An 11,783-nucleotide genomic window follows, 5' to 3' on the forward strand; every position below is an offset into this window, starting at 1 on the left:
CCCCCCCTCATGAGCCATCCCTCCCCACCAACCCATGGCCGTCCCCACAGCGCGCCAGCCCGGGCGGCCTGAGTGCGCGTCGCGACGGCCCGTAAAGTGCAACGCCTAATAAAAGTTGACCACTGTTTGCGTCTGCCTGCGAGGCCCTGCAAGACAACGAGTGACAATGCTGCAAAGTGGAACGAGCTGTTTATTCCTGTTTCATATTTTTGTGGTGTGGTGCCCCTTTACGCAGTTTGACTAATTTTGAAGAATGAGGGGAGATTTCAGTGAAATTGAAACAGAGAGGATGTGGGGCGAGAGAGAAGGGGTGAGGAGGGGGCAGATATATGAACATGCAGAATAAAAGCGATAAGCAATCACGTCTGCGGGGTGACGAGGACGGCCTGCATGGCCAATTAAAACCCAGCCATTTCTCTTTTTTGCTGGTCGCCTCGTCCACCGAAATGCGACATGTCTCGCCCGGGCACATGGAGAGGAAAATCTATCACTGGCGATGATAAAACCGATAGGACGCAGCGCGGGCGGAAACCCGCGGGCGCTGCGTCCCAAATAGCGTTATACATATTGCTTTTTTCTTCGCTTTTTCTACGCTTCCTACTTTTTTTTTTCAAGCAGTATTGACCGACGAGTTTTCAAACAGAGCGCACACCCGCGAGGCACACGCCCTGTAAACGCAGCTGATGCGGTATTATAATCTTTATCAGTCGCTAACCGAAAAGACCCCAAGACCGACAATTTTCAAAAGCTGGGAAGTTGAGGACCATGGGAGTTTCTCAAAATTTTTACCTCTTTCTTCAAAAAATCAGACATTATTTTTATCGTGTAGCGTGGCGCTACTACTCCTCTACATTACTCGCAGGTACAATGAAAGGAAGACCTTCAGCATACTACTTGAAAATTGTCGGACAGTTGCGCACTCGGAATGATGACCGAGTACACAACGTAAGACTATCAGCAGCGGCGCTGCATATGACGTGTCATCCTCATTCCTCACGGGATCGAGAGCCTCTGGAGCCCGCCGGAGCCCGCATCAGCCGGCATCAGACTACAGCGTCCGTCATTAATTTGTAATTGTAATCCACTTCAAGGTAAAATCCTTCCCGGGGGCTTAAATACAGACGTACGTCCCGATGAATGGGCGATGACTCCGCGGCAAGCTCGCCGCTCGCCCGCGAGTAGAGAGAGGGAGAGGGAGAGGGAGAGAGAGAGAGGGAGAGAGGGAGAGAGGGAGAGGGAGGGAGAGAGAGAGAGAGAGAGAGAGAGAGAGAGAGAGAGAGAAAGAGAAGGAATGCGCTGACCGACTGTGGGAAGTGTTTCCGGCTTACTGCTGTGTGGGAGACATGCTCCGCGCTCCTCCGGCTGGTCCTTCCCCACCCGCCACCGCCCCCCGCAAGCGGGTCTCCGCCGGCCCGGAGGCCCGGAGGGTCCCGGGAGCAAACTCTGGGATGGCTGGGAGTTTAGCCGCTAGCGCTAAGTAAGCACACATTAATGATGCCTGAGCCAACACGACGGTCACCTACACGTCTGCCTCATATTCCCCAAAGGAGTGTGGGGCTATGGGGGGGTTCAAGGGGTGGGCGGGAGCGTTCCCGAATTAAGAAGAGCAGGCGGGAGAGAGGGATAAGGACCACGTACGTTACCCTGTGGTTTTGAACGACCGAGTTTTGCCTGCTTCTATGCAAGAAATATTGCTATCATTGTTGAAAATCGTTCATTGATGGGAAAAGGCAACCTCTTGGTCGGATTGTGAGCTCGAGAGAGGTTCTCTACAGTTACCCCAACCGCACCGGTAGCGCATCACACACTGTAGACGTTCACAATATCGGACATTTAAAAACTAAAATTGTGTTCAACCTGATAAAGTGGATATTCACAGTTCGGTATGAGTTCTTGGATCAAGTACACTGTACTTGTGTTCTTGGTCCTGGACCTTTCCAAGTATATACAGGGTTGGTGATCCGCGCCGTGGTTTTGTCTGCTTATACTGTACCGGATTCATGCGTGCGGACGGGTTGCATAGTCGCACGGGGCCATAAGGCGCCATGGCGAGCGACGATAGGCAAGCCCGCCCGCACGCGTGAATCCGGTACAGTATAAGCAGAAAAAAACCACGGCGCGAATCACCCACCCTGTATCACTTAATCCAAGTGATGGGCAGTATTTAGAAAGAGGGAAAGAAGGGTCTTTAATCATGTGCAATGAACTTGATCGAAGAACTCAGTTTTAAAGATGTAGTTTTCAAGTTTTCAAATTATTCTTAGTGAAAAGTTTAAATGAAATTTTGGCAACTTTGCTTTAGAGTGCACGAAATATCTTAGCTTGCGAACCCCAGCTGCTGGACCGTTGGTCAAAAATTGTCAAGGAGCGGCAGAGGCTCCTGGCTTTCTTTACGCCACGAGAAGCGGGAGGAGGAAGCGAAGAAGGGGCTCCAAGCTCACCCTGCTCCCACCGCCCAGCCAAGGCTGGCGAAATCTCAGGACCTCATCAGGAAGGACCTCGTGACCTGCTGAGCGCCACAAAAGGAATGAGTCCAGGCGGCCCTGTCAATGGGGGCGCGGCGGCCAGAGCCCCCCGTGATTGCAATCTCTTCCCCGAGATGGTAAACGAAGTATTTTCGGCTACTCGACAGGCTCCTGCTCTGCATCCAACAACGTCCGCGCTGCGCCACCCGCACAGCAAACTACTTGCTCGCCAAACACTGCAAGCAAACTCTTTGGCCTCGTACGGTAAAAGTAATGGCTGAGTTTTTGAGAGAAAGGGAGCTCTTTTTGGTTAGAGATAAACTTCTCGGATTTTAAGGAAAACTGCTGCAGAAATGTGAGGCCTCGTAGGGTAAAAGCAATGGCTCAGTGTTTGAGGATAAAGGAACTCTTTTAGTTTGAGGTAAACTCGTGTTTTAAGGAAAACTCCTGAGCAGATTTCCTCAAAACCTGAGCAGTTTTATGTAAAGTAAAGGAGTTTTTCAAAGTTTGTCCATTTTTCCTTAGGAAAAATTAAACATTGTCTTTACCGTGCGCTGTTTTGCATTCGATGTACGAATTTCGTTTGGGTTTCTTTCTATAAATGTGCCTTAATATTGGACAGAGGTCCAACTGAGTGTAGAAAGTTGTCTTTGATCACGAGTAAAGTGCCATGCGTACCGGGTGTTTCATAAAAGACACATAATATGCGGGCGGGTTTGCCTACCCGAGGGGCTATGGCGCCTTAAGGGTAGAACAGGTAGGCAAACACACCCGAACCTGTGTCTTTTATGAAGCATCCGGTATACATGTGCACTATAGTCTTTTAAACTGGCGTCGTGATGAAAGCTACGTGGGTATGTATCGTATCATTGGAACGCCGGGACCCAACCAAGCTGTCTCCTAGAGGGTGCGCGTTGCGTGCGTAGGGGTGGGCACTAACGGGGGAGGGGGAGAGAGAGGGAGAGGCCGTGATGAGTATGTGTACGTGCGAGCGAGAGAGTCGCAGCAGACAGACGGGGGGCGGCGCGGGGTGGGCCTTTTTACTGCGTGCTTCGCGTCCTATGCGACTCCGGGCACGGACACATTCTAGACCACCCTACCCTCCTCCCCTTGCACCCCTTTACTTTCTCCGTCTCCTCGCCCCCACCCCTCTCCCATTCTCTCTCGCTCGCTCCCCCTCGCTTTTCTCTACCTTCTCTCTCTCGCTCCCTCGTCCTCGCTGGGGGTGAAGGGGGCGGCCAGACGAGAGTAAACGCACGCATTATTACCGAGTCCTTTTATATTCCTCGCTGCTGGTGGAACACGAAACGCTACAGTTGAACGTCATGTTTTCCAAGAAAGTTTGCAAGGGCGAGAGGGGGGCCTTGGAGGGAGGGGTGGTGGGGGGCATCTTCGTTGCGCGAGAAACCCACACCGACCAGCTAATGGGAGATTCCATAGTGAGTATCAGTCCAGGGAAATCTAGAACTAGAAATATACGCGTACATCTAAAAAGGATTTTTAAATGAAAAGGATGGAAAACAAAATGCTTGATATTGTCGTTGTGGATTGTACTCAAATGAGGCGGGGTGTATTGAGGTGTTGGACAGACTCTGTTTACACACAAGAATCTCTGGCCCGCCAAAAACTGACGGCCACTCAGTCGCTAGCAAAAAGGGGGGAGGGTCGCCCAATTCCTCCTTCATATTTATGACGTAAATGTCAAAACAAAAGTCGGCAGCAGGCGAAAGGGTTGTGTCTCGTCATACATTCTACCCGATGCACACAACCATAGACCCACACGCACACACAAGGGTGTGCGTCTTGCGGGCGCAACGGACGCCCCCCCCCTCCCCTTCCATACTCTCCTTTTTGCTACTTTTTGAAACAAGCCTAAAAAAAGAAGAAGCAACAAGAGCGAAAGCTTTTTCCTTCTTTGCCCCCGAGCAGGGCCGGGTGGGGCCGGGGGTCGGGGTGGGCCGGCCAGTGGCCGCCGCTGCGCCGCTGCGTATGGGTCCGTGTCCACCACCGTGCCATAGCAGCCTGCTTCGCCCCTTCGCTTTGGCGAAATTGCATTTTGTACTTCAACTCGGGCGGGAGGGGGTCGGGGCGGATGCCCTGTGCAAACATGCTACATGGACGACGAAGAGGGACCCGCCCGCCTCGCCCCGCCCCGCCCGCCGCGCTCTCGCACGTCATCTTTGGTCGGGCGCGCGGACCTTTCATCGAGGGGGAAGGACAGGAAGGTGGGGGGGGGGGGGGGCACTTTGGAAGGGACCCTCAGCATAACGCCGAAGCGAGAAGGACATCCGCGGGTTCGTTTTCGTTTACCTCGATAAAAGTACACATCGATACATTTAAGATACATGTGGGGAGTCACAAGCATCAAACTCTGTGACGGTGTTGTACAGAGACTCCAACACAAATGTGGGACTGCGCGGAACGCCTAAGTAAACGGTGGATCGACTTCTACCAGGGACGTTTTTCGTTATTGCCTTATGTGTTGATATTTTTTAAAAACTAGAGGCGAGGTAATTCGGGGTATTTCTTGACAAAAGCCGCGACATATTTCGTGTAATTTCTTGATATTAACGGCGCGAGGCTGATTGGGCGGATCGCAAAGTGGTCCGGCCGCGGCGGCTGCCCTCCTGCCCCCGCTGCCGCTCTTGCGCGGCGCGCGCGCCCGCCCCGCCGAACAAAACCGGCTGCCTCATAAAAAATGAAAATTGCCCTGTTGTGTTTTGATGGGCACCTGCCGACGTTGGGGCGTATACGTATACCGTACCTGGGGGCGCGCCGGCCGGGCCCAGGCAGTCGACCCTGCAAAATAACATTTGACTGCCAGGAGGAATCGACTGGACTTTTTTATAGGGGATATCCCACCCGGGTCGGTGTGGGGGGTGGGTTACGATAGCACGCGCACATCATCTCGAGCACCGACTTGGAGCTGCCTTCACAAAGTGGCGTGGGTGGCATGCATCATACAGGGTTGAAAACTAGAACCGCACAAGAGGTCACCCACTTTAGTCAGATGGTTTTGTCATTACGATGGCGATTGTGGCTAATGAAACAACGAAAACGTCGCGAAATCCGTCCGTTTAGTGCAAAATTGTCGTTACATCCAAATCACCGACCTAAGTATATTTTTCCTATACCTTCAAGTGAACGAAACAGTACGGGAAAGTAGTAAAACTTACATCTTCGGGTAGAGACAAACACAAGAGGCTGCCTGCAATGTAATAATAGTTCCAAGTTTCCTTTGCAAGTGCCCTCTCCGACAACCCACCCGACCCGATTCATGCACCGGCGTGTCCACTCGGAGGATATCAGGGAGCCACATAGGATAGTATATGTGGTGGTACTGTTGCAGCCCACGCTGACCGACTAACGGTCCGACCACACCCTATGAGCCCCTCCCCCCTCCTCCTCAAATCACACTGCCCCAGTCAATCCATAGGGGGAGAGCTAGCAGAGACCATCTCGACGCCCATTCGTCATGTGCGGCCTGCGGCCGGCCGGGCGGCCGAGCCCCCGCGCTGACACCCGGGCCAATCAATAGGAGCGAGAGAGATGGATGAGCGTCAAAAGAGTGAGTGAGTGAGTGAGAGAGATGGGGAAAGGGAAGGCGCAGAGGGACATGTGTGTGACCGGAACTTCACCTCACCGCACGCCCGCACGAAACGGACCGAATAATTACCAGAGACACAGACGGCCGCCTGAGCGACTTAAATGTTCAACGCTCGCGAGCAGGGGCTCAGCAGCAGCAGCATTGCGCTAATAAGAAACGCTCGAGACCGACACGACGCTCCGACGCCGCGCATCTAGAGATTGTCTCTACTACGCGCCCCGGCAGCGCACCGCAGAGTCACGGGGAGCAGCTCACCGCCAAAATCCCAGCCCACACCAGGGAGACGACGCCTTTGCTGCCTTCAATAGACTGACGGCAAAGCTTTTGTCAACACTGAGAGGGGGCGCCAACCAACCAGCCTAGGAAGAGCAAATTATAGCAAAATACACATTCCGCGGCTGCGGGCTCATGCGAGGGCGGCGGAGTGAGGGGGAGGGGAGGGAGGGGGGGGGGAGGTGTTCAGCAGCAGTCATCTCTTCTGCTTATCTACCCTCTCTTTCCTCCTCCCAAGATGTTGCGGAAACAAGGCGCAAAATAATAAAAGAAGTCGCGGTGGGGCGCTATACGGGGGCTGCTGCAGGCTTTTTACGCCCCTCCGCGACTTCCCCATAACTCCCGCGCCTCTACCTCCCCTCCACCCTCCATACCGCTGCGGCTCTCGACGCGCGAATAAACAAACAAACGCACAAACAGACCAACAAACATTGGCGCCGCGCTGCTCCATCTGCTGATCCGCAGGCAGCAAAATGTGCAGCAGCAAAAGGAATTCGCACAGAGTTTCATACGAAAACAAATTACAGAGTTCATCGATCTGGAGTTTAAACGCACTCCGACTTTTGCTCGATTCAGTGATGTTTACATGAACTCTCAGTACCTACTAAAGAGAGAATAAGCTCACCTCAAACTACGAAGAATTGGGTTTCTAACGTACAAATGAACCACTACACAAACAGATTATCGTAAAAAAAAAAACTTACGGTGCGTGTAGTGGCTGCAGCAGCGTCAGTTGGAGCCAGTCTGGGCGCAATCGGTCACTCCACTACTCCAGTCTGAAACCTACAGGGACAAACTATATTAGTCGCAAATACCATATAATACGCGAAGTAAAAAGGAAATTTGTGTCAGACTGTGCGAGTGTCCTCTCTGATTGATCCAAACTGGGTGAGTCCGTCACCATTCTTCGTACAATTTCGATCTATTCGAGACGTGATTACTCTTCAGCAGTCACGCCACCGGAGGAAGGAGAGATACAAAGTGAGTGAGTGAGAGGGAGAGAGAGTAGACAGAAAGAGATGGAAAAGGGGGCGGCATCTGTCAGCAGGCAAAGTGGCAAAAACTGAGTTATCGCATCCCGGCGCAACGCGCCATACGACGACGTGACGAAGTGACAGTCGTAAGCAAGTTGCGTCACTGTGACGTCGTCTCCGTCTATTTGGCAGAGGAGGAACTCGCTTCTTCCGTCCCTTCACCGCCCCTTTTGCGGCTTGCCAAATACAGCAGCAATATGGAAAAAGAAGAAAGACAGAAGACACAAAAGTAGCGCCTTCAGAAACGGCATTCAAAGTGTAGAGAGAGTGTGACTCTCCAGTTCAGTCAATTATCCTATTAAAATATAATCGACCATATAACCAAAGTCTTGCACCAGTCAACATCCCACGCCTCAGGTAACTCTTTGTGATAACTCTTTGTGGTAACTCTATTTGCGCTCTTTGTGGTAGCTCTTTGTGTCAAAAAACATAACTTCTCTTCTAAACCTTTTTCAGAAAATTTTCTCCAGCCTAAACAAAATTTGTTCACTTTGAGAAGACTTTCGTGTTTGTTTAATACAATTTTTCGTGATCTGAACGAAAACTTTGACTGACTTGTTTTACCTGGCATGAAATTTTCCCTGTGGTGAATGTAATTTATTTTTCCTAGAGAAAACGGTTCCCTGAGGGTGCACACAAGTAGTCAACTACCTGCAGCCAGTCAACTCCTCACCAGTTATAACGCCTCGCGGTGGATACCGTTGACGTTTTCCCGTCGTCCGTCACCCGCCGCTCCGCCCCGTTCGACACCCACACGAGCACTCCCTCGGCGGGGGACCCATTAGAGGCGTCGCGAGGGTGCCTCGCCGACGCTGCTGCTGCTGGCTGCTTTTTCCGCATGACAATTTTCATTCTGAGATTTTGTTGCTGCGGAGCAGAACCGCAAGCAGGCGGTGTAGAGGGAGAGAAGGGCGAGGAGGGCGGAAAGCAGGAGGAGTTTCATTCTGTTGCAGCAGACCCGCAGCTGACGCGCGCGCAGCGCCGCTGCTGCGCCTCCCCCGCCGAGGCCCGCTCATGTACACCATGTAGGAAAGAACGTTTCCCTTCTCCAAACGCCCCCCTCTCTTTTGTTTTGTTTTTAGCAGATGATACCTTGAAACACTTTATACTTAACATTAAAATACATTAGTAATATCAAGGTGTCAGCAGCTTTAACTCTCCATAGTGGAAGAGAGGTAAAAGAGAATCAAGCGGAGACCAGGAAAACAATTTCTTTGGCGCTGGCGGGACCGTGTCCGGGTGAGTGTCGCGCCAGCCCCCTCCCCTGCCTAACAATACTGGGGCTCTGGCGGGACCGTGTCCGAGTGAGTGTCGCGCCAGAGGCCCCTCCCCTTACCCTCCAACCCTGCCTAACAATACCTAGGCTCCCGCGGCTTCGCTTCCCCTCCCTCCCCGCCGTCCCCTCTCTCCGCAAGTAAGACCTTAAAAAAATTATGCAAAACCACTAGAAATAAAAACCATATTACGAATATTAAAGCGCAGGTATACTATGGTATTAAATTGGTATCATCTGCTTTCAAGATAGATTCTTGATTTAGATTTTTTACCCACTCCCTTTTTATTATTACTCGCTCCTTTCAAATTCATAATCACGAGGCCGCAATAACGCCTGGCCAGAAATGGGAAAAATAAGCCGCCATACTGCTGCTGCTGCTGCCGCTGCTGCTTACGCTGCTACTGCTGCTGCTGCTGGGCGGCAGCACCGGCCCACCGCCGCGCCGAGAACAAGTATGGCGTGATTACCGATGAATTACAAACGATTTCATTTTATTTTTTTCATATTTCATACCCACCTCAGGGCAGCAGGTGGCCGCGTGCGCTTATGTCCACCCGGGCGGCGAGAGAGGTTGTAGAATGGGGAAGGGGGGGCCTCGCCGTGACCGGCGTATGCAGATAAATAACCAATGGCTGGAGTGTGTATGAGTGAGAGAGGGAGGGAGAGAGAGAGAGAATGGGGAGGGGAGGGGGGGGGAGAAGGGCCTCGAACCCAATTTCATCACACCAACGTTGCGAGGACGGAGGTTGCTGTGTGGTGCAGCGAACAGCAATTTGCACGACTGTTTCCCTCAATAAAATGTCAAATTACCTCAGGGCAGAGGCGCGGCCTCGAGGGCCGCTAGGTAGGGCCGCTAGCTAGGTACACTGGTTGCTGACTCCGGAGAGGAGAGCGCACTACGATGCACCCTGCACCAAGTCGAGGGCAAAATAGGAGAACACAAAAAAATTGATTTATGCGCGGACTAAAATAGAGACTTGGAAAAATTTGATGTGTAATTTGATGGTTTATTTTTGTATTTTCCTGTATTACTGTGTACAAGCTGAACGGGCTCAACACATTCGCAAGTTGGATTCGAATAGAAGGCAGATGTCACATGGTTTAAAGACGGGCCCCGAGTACTACGTACTGCACCCTCTGGAGGGACAGTCGGTTGCCCCGGGGGACTTCGCGCACCAGGGCCAGGACGGAGGGGGACGCTGGGGTGGAAGGGGTGTGGACCGAGGGAGAGGGGGAGGGAGGGAGAGAGGGAAGGAGAGAGAGGGAGAGGGAAAGAGACTTGTCGCGCGCGCGGCGAGGGGAGAGGCGAGAAGGGAGGCGAAGAACGGGAATAATTTATATTCCGAAAAGTAATTAGGACAGATTTCGTACCGCATCCTCCTGACTCATCCTGCCGGGGCCGAGTCATATAACGAGGGTGCTGCTCACACACCGCGGGCCTCGCACACGGTGAGGCGCCACCCCCTCTGCAGCAGGTGCAGGTGCCATCCACCACCTGCAGGTGCGAGGGTGCTGCTCACACACCGCGGGCCTCGCACACGGTGAGGCGCCACCCCCTCTGCAGCAGGTGCAGGTGCCATCCACCACCTGCAGGTGCGAGGGTGCTGCTCACACACCGCGGGCCTCGCACACGGTGAGGCGCCACCCCCTCTGCAGCAGGTGCAGGTGCCATCCACCACCTGCAGGTGCGAGAGGACTGCGCAACCGACGTGCAAAGGAGCCGCGCCACCACGCTGCAGATGCGAATGCCACCCTCTTTCAGATGTACGAAGCAGAAACTTCAAAAGTTTCTACGCAAATAATGCAATATCAGTGCGTTTGCGACACCACCCACCAGCAGATGCAAGGGCAGCGCCCGAAGCAGGTGAACAGTACTTCTGCAGTCTTGTGTACACGTCCTCGCCCTTCAGCAGGCGAGACAACAGCTGCAGGTGCGGGCGGCAGCTGAGCCAGGTGCGAGGCCACCCCTAATAAAGCGGCGCGCTGTCTTGTCGCCACGTCGTCCCTCGTCGGGAAGCGGCGGGGGCGGGCCGCCCCCGGGGGCTGACGGCCCTACATTTAATTCCGCCCCCGGTGTTCAATGTGCCCCATAATTCACCTGCCGCCGCCGAGCTGGCCAGCGCGCCGCCCCCTCTCTGGCCGAGCCACTCCCTCGTCCCCCGCCCCCGCCTCCAGCAGGAAAGTGTAAAACTGTCCCTCCGCCGCTTCCCTTCCTGACGAGCACGGACGAAAATCACAGATAGTTCCCCCCCGCGCGCTCGCGTATAAAGTGAAATTGAACTCATCACATCCACCTCTCGTAGCCTCTGTTTCATTTCGTCCATTACGTCTAAGCTCACCTGCTTTGGTAATCATGCGTAGGGAAGTAAACCGTACACGTTAAACTCTTGTGAATTTGTTTTTATTCACAGCTACAAATCAGGATTTTTAGTAAGCACAGTGAATAAAAACGTTCCTTTGCACACTGCAAAGAGGTTTGAAGCATTGTAACACGATCTAGTTCTTCTCAAGCTTGCAAACTATTTCTTTGCATTAAAAAATCACACGTAGTTTGCAAGGATTCCGACAGGTTGTAAATAATTTTCGTGGCAATTCAAAGGAATCCGCGTTGCAAATAGAAAATTGAAAGATTCTTTGCATCTTTGGAAAGACTATGACTTGAAAGCATTTTCCAGTGTGTAAGTTAAAGAGAGAATGGCCTGTGTGAGACACCCTTCACTCTGTGTACATAAGCCCTCACTCACTCAATGGCCACGACGACGCCCTGCCCGCTCACTCCAGGAGACGCGAATAAGTTCGCGCGACATTTCTATCACAAACGAACTCGTCGCCGAGATTATAGTCCCCTCGTCATTCATTATGTGAAAAGGAAAACAGTTCTGCGGGGGGGCTGAAAGATATGCGGAAGAAATATGGCGAGAAAAGTGACGCCGAACGTCCCCCTCCCCCGCAATCCTCTTTCTCTCGTTCTAGCTACAAGCGCAGCGCTGCCGCGCGCTCCGGGGGCCACTCTATTCACTTGACAAATGATTTGCATTTTGATGAGAAAAATCCAACATTGAAAGTGATGAGGTGTTACTTTGAATGACAGCGATGAGGCGGGGAGGAGGGCTGGGACGGGGTAAGGG

The 11,783-nt window shown here is 52.6% G+C and overlaps 1 protein-coding gene across 1 annotated transcript in view; it reads right to left on the reverse strand.

The window, feature by feature from the left end:
* The window catches only part of LOC127749631 (oocyte zinc finger protein XlCOF6-like), a 219,104-nt gene that overhangs the window by 31,763 nt on the left and 175,558 nt on the right, over positions 1 to 11,783 (reverse strand). Inside the window, exon 5 of the transcript XR_008011248.1 lies at positions 7,050 to 7,128. The gene's annotated coding sequence lies outside the window, so the exon portion shown is untranslated. The remainder of the gene's footprint in view (positions 1 to 7,049; positions 7,129 to 11,783) is intronic.

Source organism: Frankliniella occidentalis, unplaced genomic scaffold, assembly GCF_000697945.3.
Source record: "Frankliniella occidentalis isolate FOCC.00 unplaced genomic scaffold, Focc_3.1 Scaffold72, whole genome shotgun sequence".
NCBI classification, from domain to species: domain Eukaryota; kingdom Metazoa; phylum Arthropoda; class Insecta; order Thysanoptera; family Thripidae; genus Frankliniella; species Frankliniella occidentalis.